The 23,277-nt window shown below is 35.7% G+C and overlaps 1 protein-coding gene across 3 annotated transcripts in view; it reads left to right on the top strand.

The window, feature by feature from the left end:
- The window catches only part of RFX7 (regulatory factor X7), a 140,179-nt gene that overhangs the window by 59,081 nt on the left and 57,821 nt on the right, over positions 1-23,277 (top strand). The window contains exon 3 of one of the 3 annotated variants that reach the window (XM_040492770.1): positions 18,228-18,266. The exons of the other annotated variants lie outside the window; for them this stretch is intronic. The gene's annotated coding sequence lies outside the window, so the exon portion shown is untranslated. The remainder of the gene's footprint in view (positions 1-18,227; positions 18,267-23,277) is intronic. 3 annotated transcript variants of the gene reach the window in all.

The following is a 23,277-nucleotide window of genomic DNA, read 5'->3' as shown; positions in this document are numbered from 1 at the left end:
AATATGTCATTCTGCCTCCCTTAGCCTTTGTTGTTTCTGATGAGTAGTGAGTAGTTTATCATGTTGTTTTCATGTGCATGATGAGTTTTTTTTCTCTGGTCCATACCAAGATTTATTGAAATTCATTCACTTGCTTGTTTGCTCACCCATTTACTCTAGCTTTCAACACTTTTTGTGTTACATGTGTATGTACGGATCACTTTGTGTTTATCCAGTTTGAGATTTGATGAACTCACATCTATAGATTATTCTGATTGGGGAAGTTCTCAGCCATTATTTCTTCAAATATTTTTCTGTTCCTTGAATTCCCCTCTCCTTCCAAAGCTTCCATTACATGTATGTTGAAATGATTAATGTTATCCTTTCAGTCTCCGAAGCTTTGTTCATTTTTCTGATTGTCTTTCTCAGTGTTCTAGTTTCTCTGTCTTTATTACAATTCTCTTTATTTGAATCATTGTCATCATGTTTCCTGTGTATATTTAAACACAAGCACCCTTATCCTGGCAGTACTACTGTCCGGATCATATGGGATAGGTCATGGGAGTAGACCAGGCAAGAATGACACAGACTTTCAGCAATTAGTACCTAAAGTTCAGTTTTTAATGACGAAACATTTCTTAACATGTTGTTTGCCATTAGTGCCCAAAGCCCTAAAATTGTTCTTCTTGACAGTTTTATATCATTATATAGTTATTTTAAGGGGAAGATTTGCTGACCTCATTTTCTAGATTCCCCAGCCTTCTCACAAAGATTTTATATGTTTTCTTGTAAAATTTTATTATTTTAGCTTTTTCTATTAGGTCTTTTTCTGTTAACCATTGTGATTTAAATTTGTGTTTTGTATGAGGTGAACTGCAGTCTTTATCTTTTACCATGTGTATGGATATCCAGTTGTTCCAGCGCCATTTATTGAAAAGTCCACCCTTTCCCAGTCACCTCCTATGTCAAAAATAATCATGTGTGTGTCCTTTTCTATCCTCTTTTTTCCCATCCATTGCTTTATCTTTCCTTATGACATCACCACACTGTCTTTTTTGTGGTAGCTTTGTAGAAAGGCTTGATATCAGGTAATATAATGGTTGACATTGATTTTAGCATTTCCATGGAAATTTAGAATAGATTTGTCAATTTCTTTCTTTTTTTTTTTTTTTTTGTTTGTTTGTTTTTAATTTATTCATTTTTGAGAGACAGAGAGAGACAGAGCACAAGCAGGGGAGGGGCAGAGAGAGAGGGAAACAGAGATTCTGAAGCAGGTTCCAGGCTCCCTGCTCTCAGTACAGAGCCCAATATGGGGCTCTAACTCAAGAACCATGAGATCATGACCTGAGCTGAAGTCAGATGCAAAAAAAAAGGAAAAAATGTAAGTCGACTGGGATTTTTGATTGGGATTACAGTGAATTTATAGATCAATTTGGGGTCAGTTGACATCTTAACAACAAATCTTTTAATCCTTGAGCATGGTATATCTTTATATTAGTTGGTTCTTCTATAATTTTTCTCAACAGTGTTTTGTAGTTTTCTATGTATAGGGTTTATATTCTTTATGCTTAACTTAGACCTAAATATTTTAATACTTTGGATGCTATCATGAATGGTATTTAAAAATGTTTGTTATATAATGTTTTATTGCTAATATTTGTGTAGACCTTGTAGTCTGAAAACATACTAAGTTTATATATTATATTCAGAGGCTTATATGGAGAATCCTTTGGATTTTCTACCTACTTAATCAAATTGTCCATAAATAAAAACATTTCATTCATATTATTTTTTTAAATGTTTATATATTTTTGAGAGAGAGAGAGACAGGGTGCACGTGGGGGAGGAGCACATATAGAAGGAGACACAGAATCCCAAGCAGGCTCCAGGCTCCAAGCTGTCAGCACAGAGCCCAATGCCAGGCTTGAACTCATAGACCGTGAGATCATGACCTGAGCCAAAGCCGGACCCTTAACTGACTCAGCCACCCAGGCACCCCAGGATGTTTCATTTTAAACATCTATTTATTTTTATTCACCTTATTGCTCTGCTAGGACCTCCAGGACAACATTAAATAGAAATGGTGAGAGTAAATTCCCTTTCCTTCTTCCTAGTTTTAGAAGAAAACCATTCATTCATTCACTTTATAATATGATGTTAATACTACTTTTTTTCATGGATGCTCTTTTCAAGCTGAGAATGTTCCCTTCTGTTCCTGTTTTTCTAAGAGTTTTTTTTTTATCAAATGCATGTTTTATTTTATCAAATGCTTTTTCAGCACTCATCAAAATAATCACAAGATAATTCTCCTTTATTTATTCTGTTAACATGGTGAATTACACGGATTGATTTTCCCAAGTGAAACCAATCCTTGCATTTCTGTGATAAACTCTACATGATACTCTATACTTCATGTGTTGCATTATACTTTTATATATTACTACATCAGATTTGCCATTTTGTTAAAGAGTACTGTCTATTAATTAGGGCTTTGGAAATACTATTTTCTTGTAAAATCTTTTTCTGTTTTTGGTATCTGGGTAATGTTGACTTCATATAATGAGTTTGGAAATGCTGTTCTCCATTTTTCTGAAGCAATCTATTTAAAATTATTATTTCTTTAAGTGTTTCATAGATTTTACTAGTAAAACTGTGGGAAAGGTATTAGTTACAAACTTAGTTTCTTTTATTATTACAGGGCTATTCTTCTGTTTATTCTTGATACAGTTTTAGTATTTTAGTCTTTGAAGGAATTTGTTCATTTCTACTATATTACCGAATTGTTCATGTAGTGTTGCTTATAATGTTCCTTTATTATCCTTTATTGTCTGTAGAATCTGTAGCAGTTATCTCTGATTCCTGATAAGGGCCCTTTATATCTTCTTTTTTTCTGGATCAGTTTAGGTAGAGGTTTAGTAATTTTATTGGTCTTTTCACATGAATTGAGTTTTGGCTTTATTGATTTTTCTCTTTTTGTCAGTTTTCTATTTTGTTTCTCTTCTAGTAAGTATTATTTCTTTCTTTCTGCTTACTTCTGTTTTAAATTATTCCTATTTTTCTAGCTCCTTAATATGGAAACTTGAAACATTTTTTCTTTTCTGTTGTAAACTAAAGTGCTGTAAATTGTCCTATAAGCACTGGTTTAGCTGTATCCCATATTATGTTATGTTTTCATTATCAATTTTTTTTATATTTCCATTCTCATTTATTCTTATACCCATGGGACATTTAGATATATCTTGATCAGTTCCTAGATAATTGAGTATTTATCAACACTTTTTTGTTATATATCTTAGTGGATAAATTCAGATGATTCGATTACAGTAGTGTAATATAATATAAAGTAATAAAGAAAATACAAAATATAAAGAAAAATAAGCAAATTAACCTGTAGTTAACTTTGAAAACCTTTGTGGCTGGTGTGAAGGAGACAAGAAAGAGGAGGATTATTGTGTAGGATAGCTTTCACTATCAGTAACAGAATCACTGCCATCTTTTGGCTCAATGGAATCTTTTTCTTTTTGTACAACTTTAACAAGGAACCTATCCAATGACCTACAATGAAGCAAAGCATTCCTAAGGTTACTCTTGTGTGGAGAAGCAAAGGACTGTCCATAGGTGCTTTGACATGACAAAAAATACACTAGTGCCAATTGTGGGCACCTTGCAGTGTTCTGAAAAATTACTGACCGGCACACACCACAGCCTGAGACCAAGCATCTGAGCATGGGAGACAATCACCCACAATCCCACAGCAAGTGAGAGAGAGAGAAAGAGAGAGCCATCCGCTCAGTTGTGATCATGTGACATTGGGCATCATGTAGTACTCGTATTGCAAGACATCGCTTGTTTATCAAGTTAAAATTTATTAGAAATGTTTGCTCATTTTGCAGAACACTCGCAGAACAAGTTACTTGCAATCCAAAGTTTCAGTGTGTATTCAACTGTCATTGGATGGAATGTTCTTAATCTAACACTTAGGTCCAGTTGGTTGTTTCTTTTTCAAGATATAGGGATCCTTTTCTTCCCCCCTTATTTCAGTTACAGAGAGGGATACTAAAATGTCTCTCTTGTGATGGTTAGTATTTTTTTCTCTGTGATCCTGGCAGATTTTGCTTCACGTATTGAAGCTATTATTGGACATAAATATGTAGAAGTATTATGTCTTCTTTGTAAATTGGTTCTTTTATTATTATGATGTTTCCATTTTTTTCTCTGATAATATTTTTGCTTTGAAGTCTGCTTTGTCTGCATAATCTTCCCCTCTTATAATTGGTGTTTGCTTGTAAGACATATATTTTTCGAACCTTTTTTTACTCTTAAGCATTATAGGTCTTTATGGTCAAAGTGTGTTGTTGCTGTTGATGACATCATATACTTGTATCGTTCTTACCCAGTCTGACAAGCTTTATCTTGTTACTGCTTACTTGTATGGTTGAGTGTACACATAAGATTTTGCATTTATTTTCTTGTAGGTCTACTGTTAGTTCTCCTAGTTTTAGTTTATCTGAAAAAAAAAATCCTTTAATTGCCCTTAATTTTAAAGGACACTTCTTTGAATAAAGAATTCTAGTTTTTCTTTCATCATTTTAGCAGTGGTGATTCACTGTCTTCTGGCTTGCACAGTTTCCATTGGGAAGTTTGTACTTATTCTTGTTTTCCTGTATGTAATACATTCTTTTTTATTCTCCTTTAATATCTTGTAAGATTGTTTATTAGTGGTTTTCAGCGGTGCTATTATAATAGCCTTAGTATGATTTTCTGTTTTTGTCTTGCTTTTTGTTCATTGAGCTCTTCAAATGTGTGAGTTTATATTTTTCACCAATTTTCAAAAAAATTCCTAGTCATTGAAATATTCTTCATTGCCCCTTCCATCCTGGAACTCAAAATAGGTCACAAAGGCTATGCTTATTTTGTTTTCCTCTTTTTGCTTCATTTTGGATAGGTTATATTTCTTTATTATCACATTCACTAATATTTTCTGCTGATGTGTCTAATCTGCTGTAAATCCCATTGAGTGAATTATTATCTGTTTTAGATCTTGAATTTTTCAGGTCTAGAAATTCTACTTGGATATTTTGTTTTGTTTTATTGTCCATTTCTCTTCTTATTAAACCCTTGGGCATATTTATAATACTTTCTTTTAAGTCCTTGTTTGCTAATTATATTATCTTTAAGTCTGTTTTATTTACTTATTTTTTGTTTATTGCAGTTATGGGTCATGTTTTCTTCTTTGCGTATCTAATTATTTTTAATTTAGTATTTATTTGTTTGTTTATAGTGTGTGGGTTTTGTTCTCTTCCTTTAAAGTGTATTAAAGCTTTCTTAGGCCAGGAACTAAATTACTTGTAGGATAGTTTGATCCTTTGCTGTGTTTAAGCTTTGTTGGGGCAAATCTATAATGGCATTTATGTTAGAATTTAGCTTTTATACTAAAATATAATTTCTGGTGTCTATACTGCATTCCTTGGGTGTTCACTGAGATCTCTCAATTCTGTCTAATCAGAATTCGAACATGTCATAGACAAATACAGTTCCCTGGTGATTCTGTACCCAGCTTCATGGAGTTTTTCTGTACTCATACAGTTTAATATTCAGCAGTAGATTGCAAATCTACATGATTTGTGTAGATTTTGAAGTGATTTCATATCTTCCTTTTGGTAGTTTGCTTTCTCAAACAGTGATCTGTGTCACTTTAGTGTATCAGTACTTGGCCATGTTCTGCTCGAGTTCCCCTTCCTTGTACCATTTCACAAGTTGCCTTCAGATGGAATTATCTTATTTGTGTCTTTTCTCTCAGATGTAACAGTTCTATGCTAAAACAGTTGTTGGGTATGTTTTGTTTAGGTTTTTAGTTGGTGAAGCTGGGAAAGGTGCTCCAGTGTCAGGTACTCCTGTGTGGCCACATTCATAAGCCCATTAATAGATATTTTAAAGATTCAGTAAAATGTACAGGTCCCTTCAACCCCCTTCATTTCCTAGTGAGCTGTCATCTACTCTTCTCCACAAAAACTGTTTCAAACTTTTAAACTAAAGTTCCCAAACTCATTTTTTCTCTTACTGTCAGCAGATGATCTCACCTCCTACTTTTCTGAGAAAATAAGAGGACACAGTGAAGGTATTCCACAAAATTAACACTATTTCTTATCCCCAACTCACTAGTTGCTCACTTCTGTACCTATTGTCTCCCTTCTCTTTTCTCCTAATAGTAGAAATATCTTTCTGCCTTTCTGAAAGTTGATCTCTGTCTAGGCTCTGATCCCATACCTTCCTATCTCAGAATTCCTTTATTCTCTTCTCCTGGGTTTTTTTTTTTTTTTCTCATTTTCAACTAGCCTTTTTCTGTTAAAAGTTAAATGGTTAATCTTTTCTCATCTATTAAAAAAAATCCTTCTTGAAATTCACAACCTTTCTCTAGCTACCATGTCTTCCTTCTTTCTTTTGAAACCCATTCTCATGCCTCACCTTCCATTCACTCTTCAACTCCAGCAACAAGTCTTCCAGTAACCACTTCTCTGACACCTGTGTTTACCAAGAAGACCATGAATGGTCGGTCTCTTATTGCTAAATATAATGGTCTCAGTCCCTAATTTCACCACCCTTTTTCACTTGACTGTTGATCATTCCCTAACCCTCCTCATTTAGTACGTTACTATTCTTTTCATTCCTTAGATACCACACTATCTTGGTTTTCCTGCTACATCTTAGGCTGTTCCTCTCCAGTTTCCTTCAAGAGCCTCTAGTACATGTCTGCCTGAATTGTCTGCATTCTGTCTGTATTTGCCCATGATGATTTCATCTACTTTGATGGTTTCAATTAATGTCAGTATGGTGATGTGTGCTAATTATACATCCCCACCTTAAGGTCTAGATTTCATCTATCCATCAAGTTTACCAGAATGTCCCATAGTTACTTCAAACTCCTCTTTTCCAGAACCAATCTCATTGTATCATACCCCAATTCTGAACCTACCTGTATTAGTTTCTTATTGCTGCTACGACAAATTACCATAAACTTAGTGGCATAAAACAAAACAAATTTATTACAGTTCTGTAGGTCAGCAGTCTGACACGCCTCACTAGGATAAAATGAAAGTAGCATCAGGGCTGTGTTCCTTTTGAAAGCTGTAGGGGAGAATCTGTTTCCTTGTCTTTTTTAGCTTTTAATGGCTGTATCTTCAAAGCCAGCAGTGGCTGCTCAAGTCTGTCTTACACTGCATTACTTTGACACTTCTCTTTTTGTGTGTTCAGAGTTCCCTCAGGCTCCCTCTTACCTGGACACTTGTGATTACATTGGGCCTACTGTATAATCCAGGATAATCTCTCCATCTCAAGGTCCTTAATCACATCTACAAAGTCCCTTTTGCCATGGAAGGTAACAGGTTTACTGTTTTCCTGGGAAGAGAAGATTAGGACATGAACATTCTTTGTACCATATTGTCTTAGTGGATGTACTCATTCATCCATCCTAAAAACCTGGTAGTCATTCTTCATTCTTATTCTCAGTGTACCTCATATCTGGTCAATCACCAAGTCCTATCAATTCTGCCTCCTTAATTGATCCATTTTTGTCCGTCCCTACTGCTGCTGCATTAATCCAGGTTGCCATACTTGTTAGAAATACTGCAGCTCTTTCTCTGCTTTTAGACTCTTCACTTTCATTCTGTCCTCTGCAGCACCATTATAATCAGCTTTATAAAATGTGCATCTGTTATTTTATACCCTTGCTTCACACCTCTCACCAGATCCCCATTATTCTTTGTTAAGTCATGGGAGACCTTTCATACTCATGTCTTACTTCTCTTGTTTAACCTTACCTTTTTTCACTCCCTCCACAGGCTCTCATTAAGGCATAGGGAACAGTTGTGAAATAAGAGAATATATACTCTCTAGAATAGTGCTGTCCATTAAAACATGGCTAATGAACACTTAAAATGTGGCTAGTGTGACTGAAGAACTGAATTTTTATTCCATTTAAGTTAATTTCAAGTGAAATAGCTACATGTGACTAGTGGCAACCAGTTTGCGTTGTGCAGGCCTGGTTCTCAGGCCTCGTTGTACAGCAATGGTTCTCAACCAGAGGCATTTTTGCCCCCTATGGGACATTTGACAATATCTAGAGACAGTTTTGATTTTCAACAGAGTGTGCGACCAGCATCAAGGAGGTAGAAGACAAGGCTGTTCAAACATTCCACAAAACACTAGACATCACCCTGTAACATACTTATCAGCCCAAAATTGTTAGTAATGTTAAAGTTGAAAAAACTCTGGTCTAGACCATCTCTTCTTCTTCTTCTTTTTTTTTCCCCTCTTTTTCTTTTTCTTATATTTTAAGATTCTTAGGTATCACTCCCTCTGGAATACCATCTGTGATTTCTTAGGTCTGAGTTTGATACATCTGTGTCCCATATTATCCTGTGTTTTAATTACCTTTCTTGGTATTATGTAGTCATCTGTATGATAATTATAATAAGCGTTTTTATTTGTTCTTAGCTTCTCAAGTGTAGGAATATATTCATTATAATATGGGCAAAGGCATATGACAATGATCAATGCATATTTGTTAGGTATATGAATGAGCATAAACTAATCAATTATTAAACATTGCAATTTAGAATATAAAGAAGGTTGCCACCTTCAGTTTAGGCATTTTAGAGACCTTAAACTTGCTAAGATATTTGAATTTATTTTTTGGAATTACTTCACAGTTTGCCAGTAAGAACAGAAACTTATTTCATTGTTTTGGAGGAAACAAATTGCCTCACCATTTGGACAAAGGCAGATAAGTGCAGCAGCCATCAATGATGTGACTGGAACAAAAGATGACACAGCAAAAAACCAAAAAACCAAAAAAAACAAAACACCTAGGACTCCAGTGGCATTGTTGAGTTACTGCACCACTCTAGAATGCCTAATTTTGGACTTGTTAGATAACACAAACTCTTATTTCTGTAAGCCACCAATAGGGTTTTCTGTTATCTGCAGCTGAATTCATTCTTAGTAGATGAACAAAACTTTCTGAAAAGGTTTCTGAACCGAGTCCAAAAGAAGGGGCAGGAGTTATCCAAGTGAAAAAAACCTGAGAAGGGCACAGCTGGCAGAGGAAATAGCATCTACAAAGGCCTGGAGGAAGAGAGAGTATGGAGTGTTGACACCGGCATCTGTTCTACAATATGCACCTTCTGGCTTCTCAGAAGGCTTTAGCCAGGAGATTCCCAACCTTTTCCATCTTCCGTTCATGAGGTTTCAGGGATTCAATGCTCTCCTCTCAGTGTTTCCATATGGGCAGCATTCATTTTTAAACGATATGTTCTGTGATGATGAACATGTGTCTTTAACTAATGTTTAGACTTCTAAAAACAAATTTATGGTAATTTAAGTCAATTAGATCCATATTATCAATTTACACATATAACACCGTCAACTAAAGCTGCCATGTGTGCTTATTATGTGCCAGGCACTGTATTTATACTAATTATCTCATTTAATATTCACAACAACTCTGCGATAGGTACTGTTATTATGTCCTTTGTTACAAAACTGATTTAGGTTAAAATTGTCCCAATTCAAACAGTAATGGTAATATTGGCTGGGGCAAGGATTCACACTCACGTCTGTTTCATTCTATAGCCTCGGCTCTGAGCCATTCTGCTATACTGCTAAACAGTTTCCTTAGTTTCTGGCTTGTTAGTTCCACTTCATTTGCTTGCGTCCTTCCTGCATCTATGCAGTAAAGTTTTAGCTCCCCATCTGTACTCTGTAAAGGAGAGTGGTGGTGACTCAGGATGGTTATCTCCTAACAGGAGAGTAGGAAAGGAAGGGGTATATGTAAGTAGAGTAGAACAAGAAAAAAAGGGAAAATGTCAAAAAAAAAAAAAAAATCCTCCATGTTCTAGTTTCCCTTACAGCTAGGAGTACCCAAATGACATTACTCTGGAGTCTGAAGTTTCTGAAGTGGGTTTTCAGAAGGGAAGTAAAGTATCCTAAAATAAAGACAGAACGTCTCTAGAAGAAAGCTCTTTTGCTTTTTTCTAGCCTCTATATGAAAGGAAGACAAAGAAGAAAATGGTTAGCAATTTACGTATATATGTATATATATACTAGTTCAACCTATCTGCATTACCTTCTCATTTAAGAGCCCCTGCTTTCATGCACCCTATAAAACACTCTGTACTCCTCTTAAAGCCCTTACCACATAGTATGCTAATCACCAGATTAATTTGTTTTCTTCTCCAAAAATAAGCTTTTGGAAGTAAAGACTATTTCTTATGGTCTTTATATCCCTAGTGCTTAGCACAGTGTCTAGTACATGGAATATACTCAGTAAACATTTGCTGAATGATTATTCACAAACAATAATTATCAAAAAGAATGTATAATATGCATATAATATACATATAATATGCATACAAACAGTTTCTTTGTATTTGTTATTGTTTTTGTTGTTAGCGTTTATTGAGTATGTATTACCATATACCAGATGAGTACTTTACATGTTTTATCACTCTGTCTTCTTAATTTGCCTATGAGGTTAATCTTGTTTTCATCTTCATTTTATAGATTAGGAAGCTCAGACAGGTTACGTAATTTATCCAAGGTCATAAAACTTGATAATTGGTAGAATTAGGTTTTTAATCTAGGTAATCTGACCCCAGAACCCAGGCTTTTAAAAACTGTGATACACTACGGGGCGCCTGGGTGGCGCAGTCGGTTAAGCGTCCGACTTCAGCCAGGTCACGATCTCGCGGTCTGTGAGTTCGAGCCCCGCGTCAGGCTCTGGGCTGATGGCTGAGAGCCTGGAGCCTGTTTCCGATTCTGTGACTCCCTCTCTCTCTGCCCCTCCCCCGTTCATGCTCTGTCTCTCTCTGTCCCAAAAATAAATAAACGTTGGAAAAAAAAATTAAAAAAAAAAAAAACTGTGATACACTATATCATTTTTTAAAAATATCTGAAACATGAGTTTATTTGTGAATTTTTTGAAATTCTGTTTCTTATTATAATCAAGAATTATTTCTCAAAATATTAATCAAGAATTATTTTTGAAAATAATTTTCCAACTTTAAATCTGAAATGAAAAAATTAAAATCTGATTTTATTATTTTACTGAATTTTAGTAGTCAGTAATTCTAAATGCAATTTAGTTTTTTGCATGCAGGTTGCTTGAATGCGTTTTAAAGAAATAACATTGTCTCTAAAACAAAATAGCTAAAATTATTCTAATTAATTAAGTCAATTATAATTGCGAAGACTATACCACTATGAAATCTAGAAGAAGTGAAAAAATTTAAATTGTATCTATGCTAGTTTTAAAGCCTAGCATTTTGCCTGTTTATCAGTAAAGAAAAATGAAAATATTTGTAGTGGTATAATTGTGAATAAAATTTTTTTGTTAATGTTTTAATGCTTTTGCAATTAAAGCATTTGGTTTTTACTTAATTTTAATGATAGCCAATATATCTTAAACTAAATTTCTCATGAGTTATAACACTTTTAGATCTATAATGTCATTATACATTTGTAAAGTTGCTCCAGTTACATTTTTTTTTTAATGTTTATTCATTTTTTGAGAGAGAGAGTGCAAGGAGGGTAGGGGCAGAGAGAAAGAGGGAGACACAATTCAAAGCAGGCCCCAGCTCCAAGCTGTCAGTACAAAGCCTGATGTGGGGCTCGAACCCACAAACTGCAAGATAATAACCTGCACTGAAGTTGGAGACTTAACCAACTGAGACACCCAGGCATCCCCCAGTTACATTTTTTATAACCAATTTAATAGTCGAGACTAAATCTTACCCTTACCATACCTAGTGCTGGAAGATTAGCTAGACCCCAGCAGAATTTGAAAGCTGCTCAGTCCATATTGCTTAGTCCTCTTGCCTTAGTTTAGTTAAATGAACTACCTGACAGGTGTAGGAAGGCCTGAAATGTGAGAGAAATAACCATGAGTGTAATTGGTATAGGAAAAGCCTGTTTTGGTTAGAGTCCCATCACAGCGAGTTGGGGAATAACAGTTCACATTTCCCAAAATATGGTCCTTGGAAGAATAGTCCATTAGAATGTTAAAATATTATGCAAAAAGTTTGAAAAGTCAAAAATGTTTCATGAACTTTGGATTAAAAAATATCTTAAAAGCTGTTAATATGGTGTTACATGTCATGAATCTTAAGTACTCAGTGTGTTCTATACGTTTTTCCCCTCATAAGACTTATCATGAAAACGGTTTTCTGGGCCACACTGTTTAGGAAATGATTGGTAAAATCTGTAGAGCAAGTTTCCAGAATAGAGAGAGAGAAATTATTTCCCGTATGTTATCATTCGGAACTACCAGGATATTGAGAACTTCCTACTTACGTTACTGTGTTTTAGGTGTTTGCACCACCAGGAAGCAGTGTTTCCAGCAGTTCTAATGTTCAGGTTCCCTAAATGATTAGTCCTGCTTTGAAATTATTAGAACTAATAATGGTTAAGGGGGCGGGCAGGGGAAAGACTATATGTTTTGGTTCCTGTTAGGAAAGACTAATGTAAATATTAAATAACATTCAGTTTGTCAGGAAATCAGTCGGAAGTACCAAGAAAAATATATGTCTCATGGATTAGGCAGTTCAACAGCAATCCTAGTAAGAATATAAATGTAAGATTAGACAACCTTTGCTTACCTTTTTTCTCATTAGTTGGAAAGATAAAGGCTTAAAACCAAGAATAAGGGAGGGTATTTTAAACCATTTGAGTCCATATTTTAAACCTCTCAGGAGGAGTATGCTGCCTGACTTCTAGGGCTCTCTAACGGACTAACTGACCAATATTGCAAAAGGACTCAAAACAAAAAACAAAAAAAAACTGTTTTACAGAACTGTGCTATAAATCCTGGGATAGGGTTTATTCATATGAAAGTTGACCAAAAGAGGACTTTGTAGGATTATCATTAAGAGGGAGAAGTGGTAAGTGACACAGAATTGCCAGAAGAATATTCCTTTTAGAGGGTTGGAGAAACCTGAAACTGGGTGACAAATGCCATCATTTAGACCATTCAAGTAGTGAGGCAGGTTCCCTCCAGAGGGGAGCTCTCAGGAGGGTCCTCTTGCAAGGGAGTACAATAGAAAACTTGAAAAAGTGAACTTGTGATGAATCTGTATTAAGTGTGTCCTAGGTTCTGAATATTGATTCATTAATCCTTTAAATACTCTGTCTCCCACTCCCACTAGAATAGTGTTTGTCCTCCCTAAGGAAATGAACAAAAATTAAAAGACTAAACTATGTTTTAAAAAACTTTATCTCTTGGGACGCCTGGGTGGCTCAGGCAGTTGACTTCGGCTCAGGTCATGATCTCGCAGTTCGTGAGTTTGAGCCCCACATTGGGCTCTGTGCTGACAGCTCAGAACCTGGAGCCTGCTTCCAATTCTGTGTCTCCCTCTCTCTCTCTCTGTCTCAAAAATAAATAAACATTAAATAAACATTGCACTCTTTCTCAAAAATAAATAAACATTAAAAAAATTAAAAAATAAAAAACTTTACCTTTTTAGTGAGCACCAAAGCCTTTAGTGAGCACCAAAGGTTGTTTTCAGGTAAAGCAACCAACTTTCTGGGCACATATGAGTTGTCCGTTAGAAAATCTAAAACCTAAAAATAGAATCACAAAAAAGGCACCAAATACCCCATCTGAAAAATCCTGTTTAGCATACTAGTAAGTTCATTAGAACAGGCAAGGAGAAAGCCAAGCAAGAAATCTGTCTGTGGGAAGTTTGTTCATTTATCAGATATCAGAGATCCCTATGTGGAAGTTCAGCAGTACCTGGATCCTCACCAGGGTTGTATTTGGAGCACTGCAGTAGAGGATATTTCCCTGGCTATTCTAGTATCATTTCATCTTGGCTTATAGCATCTTTTTAATATGGCTTTCTCTGAATCTAAGTACATTCCTGGATTTTAAAACATATGCTAACTCAGATATGGACTGGATGGTAATAACAAGCAGGTCTTTCCAGCAAATCAAGCTTCTTAGTGCTTATGGCCCTGGAAGGAATCAGCACTTAACCCTGTAGACCAGAGGAACTAATCTAGAGAACCACAGGCTAGATCTGTTCCACAGAGGTGTTTTGTTTGGCCCACGTTGACATTTTTTAAATTTCATATTGGTTACCACATTTCAAAATTGGGAGAGTTCACAGAAAAAAAAATTGTGTGTTTGGTTTCTCTTGAAAACTCAGGGCACTAAGTCCTTACTTCCATATGACAACAGTTACTAGGCTTCGGTAGCAGTTACCCCTTTCAAACATGATCTGTACTCTCCAGTCTTCTCAATTCCCACCAGGCTTTTGTTCCTTAGCATAAATACATTTCTTCCCTATAGTCTGTTGTTAATCATTTGCGTTACCTGCCTGGCATTTGAATTTGTGACCTCTGTGTTAGATTCTTTTGGGGCAAGGTTCTTCTGAGAGTCATTCTTTACAGGGTTGAGGGAGCCATAATGATATGTATGAGGACAGACAGAAGACAGCTTCTCTTTTTGTCTCTTAGTAATGTGGGCTCTCTTTACTGTCTGTTCTTGCAACATTACAACAGCTAGTCAATAGAAATCAAAAGTAGGGTAGAACAAAGAATTATGGTGGCTCTTTTGAGAGTCTTTCCCATTGGTTAGCCATTGTGCGAAACATTTTCATGTCTTATTTCCCACTGAAACTTTCCCTGACCACTCTACTTTAAATTGTATCCCTTTCCAAAACTTTTTATTCATAGCATTTATCATAATCATGTAACATTTGTTTCATTTTTGAATTTCGTTGATTGTCAGGGTGCCTGGGTAGCTCAGTTGGTTAAGCATCCGACTCTTGATTTTGGCTCAGGCTGTGATCTTGTGGTCTTTGGGTTCGAGTCCTACTTTGGGCTCTGAGCTGTCAGATGCTTGGGTTGCTTTCTCTGCCTCTCTCTCTCTCTCTTTCTCTCTCTCTCTCTCTCTCTCTCCCTCTCTGCCTCTCTCAAAAATGAATAAATAAACTTTAAAAATAAATAAATCAATTTTGTTGATTGTCTCTCCCTTTGTATTAAAATTTAAGGTCATGCCTAAAGCATAGTAGACACTCAGTGCTGGATGAATGAATGAATGTTCTCATTTAATTTTTAAACTTTTCAAGTCTATCCCATGGTTAATGTCTTTGGTTGGAAGCCAGTTATTTGAGTGTGCCTACTGCTGAAGTGAGTGGGCAGGAACTAAAAGATGTATGCAACATGAGAATGTAGTATATCTGCTCCTTGAGAACCAAACTAATGCTGTTAGAGTGGGACTAAGACAGACGGTACTCTGCTGGACATAATTTTCAATAACTTGCCCAAGGAACAATTTTTAAAGAAGAGGTATATGGGGGTGTCTGGGTGGCTCAGTTGGTTAAGCATCTGACTTCGGTTCAGGTCATGATCTCACGGTTCATGAGTTTGAGCTCCACATTGGGCTCTGTGCCGACAGCACAGAGCGTGAAGCCTGCTTTGGATTCTGTGTCTCCCTCCCTCTCTGCCCCTCTCCTGCTCATGCTCTCTCTCTCTCAAAAATAAATAAACATTTTAAAGAAGAAGAAGAAGAAGAAAAGGAGGCAATTGTCCTCTCCTGCCCTCCAGAGGTGTTTAATACGTCATTGAGGGGGCATGTATGAGGTCAATACAACTGGAAGGCTTCCTTCCTCCTTTCCCTCCTTTACAGGAGAAATCATGCTTTCTGACCCCACATCCTTTCTGTGATGAATGCTAAATGGTGAATGAATGCTAAATGGTGACTAAGGTCAATTTACTAACCCAGACTTGATTAAAACAAAAAACTTTGTTTGCCGTATCTAATTAAAATACATTGTAGCTTGAAAAAGGCTCATTGTTATGGGGTTTATCTTGGGATGTGACCCTAGGGTTACTGTTAGTAAGTAAAGACCTATTTCAGAATCTGACTTTTTCCTTTCAGTCACTTGGTGAAGAAATGGGTAGCTTTCAAAAGAACGCATTTTTGTGTAGAATTTACCGGGGCAGGGTAGAAGACTTAACAAAAGGGCCAGATTTAAATAGCTGGTTTTGTTTTTTGAGTATCATAAAGAAATAATCTGTACAAGGCCAAGCCATTTAGAGGATATTGAACCTTTTATTTTATTTTATTTTTTTACATTAATCATGAGTTACTTTATCCTCTCTTTGTACGGGAGGACAATATAGTCATAATGTGGTTTGTTTGTTTTTTTTCCTCCTGTTAAGGACTCAAGTAGGCCAAATTGCCAGTAAGGCCCAAATCATGAGTTCTAGTAATTCTTCTCTTTCATAATTGTTAAGAATGCCCTAACCATTGTCAGCTAGTTTTCAAATTCATTTTATTGTCACAAAGAAAAATAGGAAAGAATAATAGCTATCTCTCACCATTACCTGAAAGAAACACAATTTTATTATCATCTCTATATTCATAACAGTGGCATAACACAACAAAAGTATAGTCTCATAGCAAACAAATGAATTGTTATACGATTCTAGTTTTTCTGTCTTTGCATTTTCAGTCATTTCAAACTTGCAGAAAGTAAACTAAGGAAAAAAAAAAAGGAAAGTTTATTAGAAACAGAGATAGCAATTACAGAACTGAATTTTCATCTCTATGGCCTACACTTTTGCTGAGGCTGTAGCTTTAAAATCTTGAAGAATCAACTAGAAATCCGTTTTATTTTAAAAAAAAATTTTTTTTCAACATTTATTTATTTTTGGGACAGAGAGAGAGAGACAGAGCATGAACGGGGGAGGGGCAGAGAGAGAGGGAGACACAGAATCGGAAACAGGCTCCAGGCTCCGAGCCATCAGCCCAGAGCCCAACGCGGGGCTCGAACTCACAGACCGCGAGATCGTGACCTGGCTGAAGTCGGACGCTTAACCGACTGCGCCACCCAGGCGCCCCTAGAAATCCATTTTAGAACATAATAGCTGCGCTCTTGGGGACCATTCTTTCTTCCCATGCTGAAAAAATGAAAAACAAAGTGACTAGAAAGACCTAAACTTTATCCTTCTTGTTAGTGCCACCCCTCCAACCCCAACCATTGGTAGAACCCTGGGGTCTTTTTGTAAGGGATTCAGAAATGTTGATAATAACCTTTGCCTCACCTAAGTGATCCAGAAAAGTACTAAATGATCATCCCATGTTGATCACTTGTTTGTAGAATTTAACTGTGGGTACTAGTGCCCTCCTCTGAGTCCTGTATCGAAGGGACCCAAATCTATCAATTTACGTGCCCTCTGCCTGTTTGAACCCTAGGACCTACTATATGAATATTTTAGCAATATGCCCTTGTCTCAGATTTTGTTTAATCTTTGGTCATCTGGGCACTTATGTAGCCATGACACTTGCTACCATGTTACTCATTATTTCAGTTTCAGAGTTGCAGCTTACTTCTTTATTATTAAGCCCTTAAAACACACACATACAAAAACCAGTATATTTTAAAGTACATTCATTAAAATGACCACTGTTAGATACAGTTAGATGTTTGGATGTCCTTGGCAATGTCTTTAACTTTTTTTTTTTTTCATGATTTAATCTGTTTCCAATTTTATGTGCAGAACTTTCCTAACCTATGACACAGTATCTACTCAGAAATACCTTACTTACCCACTTGGAGTGTGAATTTTCTGGTGCTTACCTTGCAGCCCTTCAGGGCTTCTTGATGTGGGAAGTTCTCTAGGTTTGATTGTGGTTGAGGCAAGCTGAAGGGGGTTTTTTGTTCGTTAGTTTGTTTTCAGATGGCCATGGATTCTTTAATTCACCCAGCAGAATTAGAAGAAAGTAAGAAATTTTGGGTTTCGCTGGAGTTCGCTTGTCAGCCTTGCTTTACTTTTTCTAAGCTGTCCCTTAGTAATTGATGTCTTTCAGATGAACTCAGGTCACATTCCTTATCTCAGAGCAGAATATTTTGAACAGAAATTTAAACCATTTTCATTTTATATCTAAATCAGTAAATTTACAAATAGAGTAAATTCTCACAATAATACAAATATAATAAAAACTACTCTTCCCATTTGATTTATATTTTCTAGGACTGAGAATAGAAAAATAATTTCATCTTACATTGTTTGTAGCAGGTAGCTCAAAAGAAGATCCCATCCCGTCCCCATGCCCACTATGGTTCTATCATAGCAAGTTAGGAAACTGAAAATTAAGAATTCTAAGAAACAAGGATTGAAAAATAAGAGTCCTCATACCTTGACCTTTTTCTCTGTCTTCCTTATTCAATCCTGTGGGAGGACAGCTTTCACAACTGCTCGGGCCTGAGAGAATATAATATCAGGTATGTGATTGTTTCCATCAATTAAAAAAAGCTATAAAAAAAGCTTCTACTTTCCCCCTTTTAGTCCTTCTGTCAGTGATGCTGGTGAAGAGGACTTTTAGTTCTGTGCTCTTGAATTAGTGTCACCTGAGGGGAAGAAATTGGATTTTTTTTTTTTACATTTTGTTTTGTTTTTTGCTTTTTTGTTCAAAAAATTAAAGGCAAATTCAAGCATGATTATCCTATCAGTATATATATTTTCCCTCCATACATGATTAACTGAAGAAACAGTCAAGCTGGAGAATTTAGGTTTCTGGATTTTAAGCTGACTGTGCTAAATATAAATTTAAATTGAAACTTTTTAAAAAGACCTTTTTCTGATACCAGTTTGAAAAGTAAAGATTAAAGAATAATTATGGACATGATACCCTGGTTGGTCATCTTCCACCAGAACTCAGTCATTGTCAACCTAGCCAGTTCTTTGAAGGGTATTTATACATCTCAATGGAAGAATTTCTTCTTCTGGAAATAAAGATGATCCTCAGATGTCATTTCACCATCAAGGATCTACCTGAAAACTTCTCAATTAAGCCTTTAATTGTTATGCTCTTTTAAGCATCAGCCCTTTCCCAGTTCTATGACCTTATTAAAACAAAACAAAACTCTGAATAACACCTGAGAGGGAAGTCTCATAACAAGAAACACATCACTATAGAGAATTGATTTCAAACCGGAGAAATTCCTTTTTTTTTTAACATGAAATTATAGAGCAAACCTGATTCAAGATGCTCCCTAAAAACAGGAGCAGATCTCTCCATTCAGACTACCTTGTAACTATATCCGTGATAGTAAATACTGGGAACATATTTCTTTTCCATCTGCTGAAAGGGCTTCAAGTTCTGGTAATCAGACGTTTGAAATTCTACCTGGGTCTCAGTAATCCATCCTGTATGTATTGGTAGTTTAGAGGCAGATGTCCTGAGCATATAAGCAGAAACACTAAAAATAAACTCAGTTTTTGAATTATAGAATATTTTTTCAAGTCTTTTTAATTACAGGAGACAAGTGGAACGTTACACATTTTGTTCCAAGTCCAACCTAGGAAAAGCTTTTATTTCTGACCTATTCTGCTTAAATTGATTCCGCTGTCTAGTACTAGCACAGTTGTTGTCAGAAGTAATTTCTAATTTCTATTTCATCTTGATGGCTTAGGAAGGAATAGTATCAACTCTCTTCTGCATTTACCCAACAGAAAGTCAGCACTGGCAGAACGTGGTCTTTAATAACTTATGGGCAAATGTGTCGCTTACATATAAAATCTAGGAGCCTTGCTCTTACAATGTACCTCCCAAGTTAGTGGAGGTCACCAAGCTAAATAATTCCTAAATTTCTTAAGATATCTTGCTTTTTGAGATAAAAGATTATGTACTTTTTGATAGAATTTGAATAATAAACTCTTCCAGCAAAATCTTTTAAGCAATTAAATTAATTCAGAATAATATTTGTATAATAATAATAATATCTATTATAAATATATTTTATAAACTGCTTTTAATCCTCACAAAAATTTTATGAGCATTTTATACAGATTACTCAGCTTGAACAGCTTGCCCAATATCACAAAGCTAATGAGTGCAAATCTGGAATTTGGCTCTAAGCCTTCTAATTCTATATTCTACACCTTACTACTCTATCTCACTGCTTTAGATAAATTGAACTTGAAGGGTCAGTCTATCAAGCTCCAGTAGCAGCTGCTGCTTTCATTTATAACATATAATATAGGTCATATTATATTATTTATCAATAGGAAATGTGCCTCTTAAACTCAGATTTATAAAAGCTCTATCAAAGATGCCTTATTACTATATTAATCAGCTACTGGATATTTTTATATGAAAAGTCTCTGTGACACAAGTTCAAGAACAATCAGTGAATCATACATTTTGCTATATTACTCTTAAAGATAAATTGTTTTTTTTCTAAATTAAATTCCACCTCAGAAAAAGGTGTTTTTAAGTGCTAAAAGTAAAAATTGCATCCCTTTTTAAACTTGTGAATAGACAAGAATCCCATAGTAGATGGAGCATGAAAAATAAGGGAATTGGTGAATTATTCAATAAATTATACTGAACATTTAGCTATCCTTGTGGGAAAATTGTAATTAGAACCGTACTTTATATGAGAAAAATAAATCCCGGGGGAATTAAAGACTTAACTGTGAAAAACAAAACTTTAAAAAGAAAATGAGGGATATCTTTATGACATTGGGACAGGGAAGGATCTTAAGACACAAAAAGCACAGGTTATCAAGGAAAAGATTGATATATTTGACTCCCTGGAAATTAAAAACTTCTCTGCATCAAAGACTCGAAAAACAAAATGAAAAGACAAGCTACAACTAGGAAAATGTAATAGCAGCACTTATAGCCAATGGCGGATTAGTACATGGACTATGACAAATATCCTCCTTTTTAAATGTTCTTCAACTGTGGTTCTTTGGATAAGATACTCTAACTAGCAGTATCAGCATCACTGAACTGAATGTATTAGAAATCAGGATTCTCTGGCCCCCACTCAAGACCTACTGAATCAGAAACTCTGGAGTTTTTAACAGGCTCTCCAGGTGGTTCAGATGCATGCTAAAATTTGATAGCAATTATATTAGAGTAAACTCAAATGATAAAAAAATATGAAAAGATCCTCAGTCTCACCTTCAATCAGGAAATGTAAGACAGTGAAATACTTTTTCATACCCATAAGAGTGGCTAACATTTAAATCTTAAGCTTTAACAGAGATATAGAAAAATTGTAGCTTTGGTGCTGAAAATATAAATTGGTACAACAGTTTTGGGGGAGCAATTTGGAAATGCCCAATAAAGTTGAAGATATGCACCGTTTATGGCCAGGTATTTCTACTTTTAAGTATGTACCATAGAAAAAGCTCTTACAGGGGCGCCTGGGTGGCGTAGTCGGTTAAGTGTCTGACTTCAGCCAGGTCATGATCTCGCGGTCCGTGAGTTCGAGCCCCGCGTCAGGCTCTGGGCTGATGGCTCAGAGCCTGGAGCCTGTTTCCGATTCTGTGTCTCCCTCTCTCTCTGCCCCTCCCCCGTTCATGCTCTGTCTCTCTCTGTCCCAAAAATAAATAAACGTTGAAAAAAAAAATTAAAAAAAAGAAAAAGCTCTTACACAAAGATACAGCAGTCACAAATAAAGGATTTTTATTGTAGCACTATTTGAAATAGTGAAACTTTATGATAACTGTCAGTAAAGAAATGAACAAATTGGTTTTTTTAATCCATGTAGTTGTTGTATAATCTGTTTAAAAGTGAAAGAGTTTTGGAGCAAATGTGGCAAAAAGTTAGCGTCTTTTAAATATGACTAGTGATGCATATGTACCTGCTTCCTGTATGTTGTTTGAAATACTTTATAATTTTAAATTAAAAAAAAAACTAAATGGGATATTAAAGTATTAGAAGGATTCCCATCTGGCTCTGTCTTATCTTTCAGGATTCTGCTTCAAAAGGTGATTGACTTTGAGCAAACCAGAATCTTCAATCTAGTTGAGGGGGAGGGTGTAACTAGACACTGAAAATCATTTTTTGAATAGTAAATGCAAAAAAGCAGTAAGTGCAAATTAATTGGGTATAAATTCTTGAATAATTGCTGTGGCCCAAAGTAGAGAGACAAAGGCATATATTACAGGATCATGTGTCCAAAATTATTAGAGTTGAATTTTTAACTAGTTTTTTGTTTGTTTTTAGAAATAAAAGTTAAGTGGAAGAGAACATGAAGGCTGTATCTTCTAAAGTGGTGCTTCTCAACCTTTTTTTTTTTAGCTTATATCCCATTTTGATAAATATAAATATCTTATATCCGTGATTAATTTAATTTGAAATTTCACAATAAGTTAAATGCCATTTTAAAAATGATTGAGTAAAAGATTTTGTGATTACAGAAAGGAATCCTTTCCCCCTCCTCACATTTTTATCTACATATAGAAAAGGGATCTTCAGTTCTTTCAAAAGTGCTAGAAGGAAAAGTCTAACTTTCTGTATTACTCAAGATGGGCTAGTCTGTGCTGCCATAACAAAGTATGCCTGAAATACCAGTGGCATAACTGCAAAAATTTACTTTCATTCACATTATATGTACAGCACAAATCATTGGAGGTCCTTGCTCCACGTGGTCCCTTAGGAACCCACATTGAGACACTGCATCTTACAGTTTCACCAGTGAAATACATGGCTTCCAAGGTTCACAAAGGGAAGAAAAGGACAGAGTTGACACACTGATTCTTAATTATGTCAGCTGAGAAATGAAATAATCATTTCTGCTCAGTTCATGGCTGCAAAGGAAGCTGAGAAGTGTAGGTGAGCAAGTGGAATGTTTGATGAGCACTGTCTCTATCCCTTGTTCTCTTTACCACTTTACTTGCACCTCATAGAAGGAATTAGATAGCTCCATGCTACTAGTTCCTGGTGTGATGAATATCCTTTATCAGCCAAAGCTTCAGAAGGGAAGGGGATTGAATGTAGGACTTGAATACCAAACTCCACCTTGAACCTCCAAAAGTAACTTGATTTTGTATATCTTACATTTGTACCTATTTTCCCCCTCTGGATCACATGATATCAAACTGAATGCTGAATCTGATTGGTTTTTTTTTTTTTATATGAAATTTATTGTCAAATTGGTTTCCATACAACACCCAGTGCTCATCCCAAAAGGTGCCCTCCTCAATACCCATCACCCACCCTCTCCTCCCTCCCACCCCCCATCAACCCTCAGTTTGCTCTCAGTTCTCAACAGTCTCTTATGCTTTGGCTCTCTCCCACTCTAACCTCTTTTTTTTTTTTTCCTTCCCCTCCCCCATGGGTTCCTGTTAAGTTTCTCAGGATCCACATAAGAGTGAAACCATATGGTATCTGTCTTTCTCTGTATGGCTTATTTCACTTAGCATCACACTCTCCAGTTCCATCCACGTTGCTACAAAAGGCCATATTTCATTTTTTTCTCATTGCCACGTAGTATT

The sequence above is a fragment of the Herpailurus yagouaroundi genome, unplaced genomic scaffold (genome assembly GCF_014898765.1).
Source record: "Herpailurus yagouaroundi ecotype Mexico unplaced genomic scaffold, PumYag 184, whole genome shotgun sequence".
Lineage (NCBI taxonomy): Eukaryota > Metazoa > Chordata > Mammalia > Carnivora > Felidae > Herpailurus > Herpailurus yagouaroundi.
This window is presented reverse-complemented; position numbering and strand designations above follow the sequence as displayed.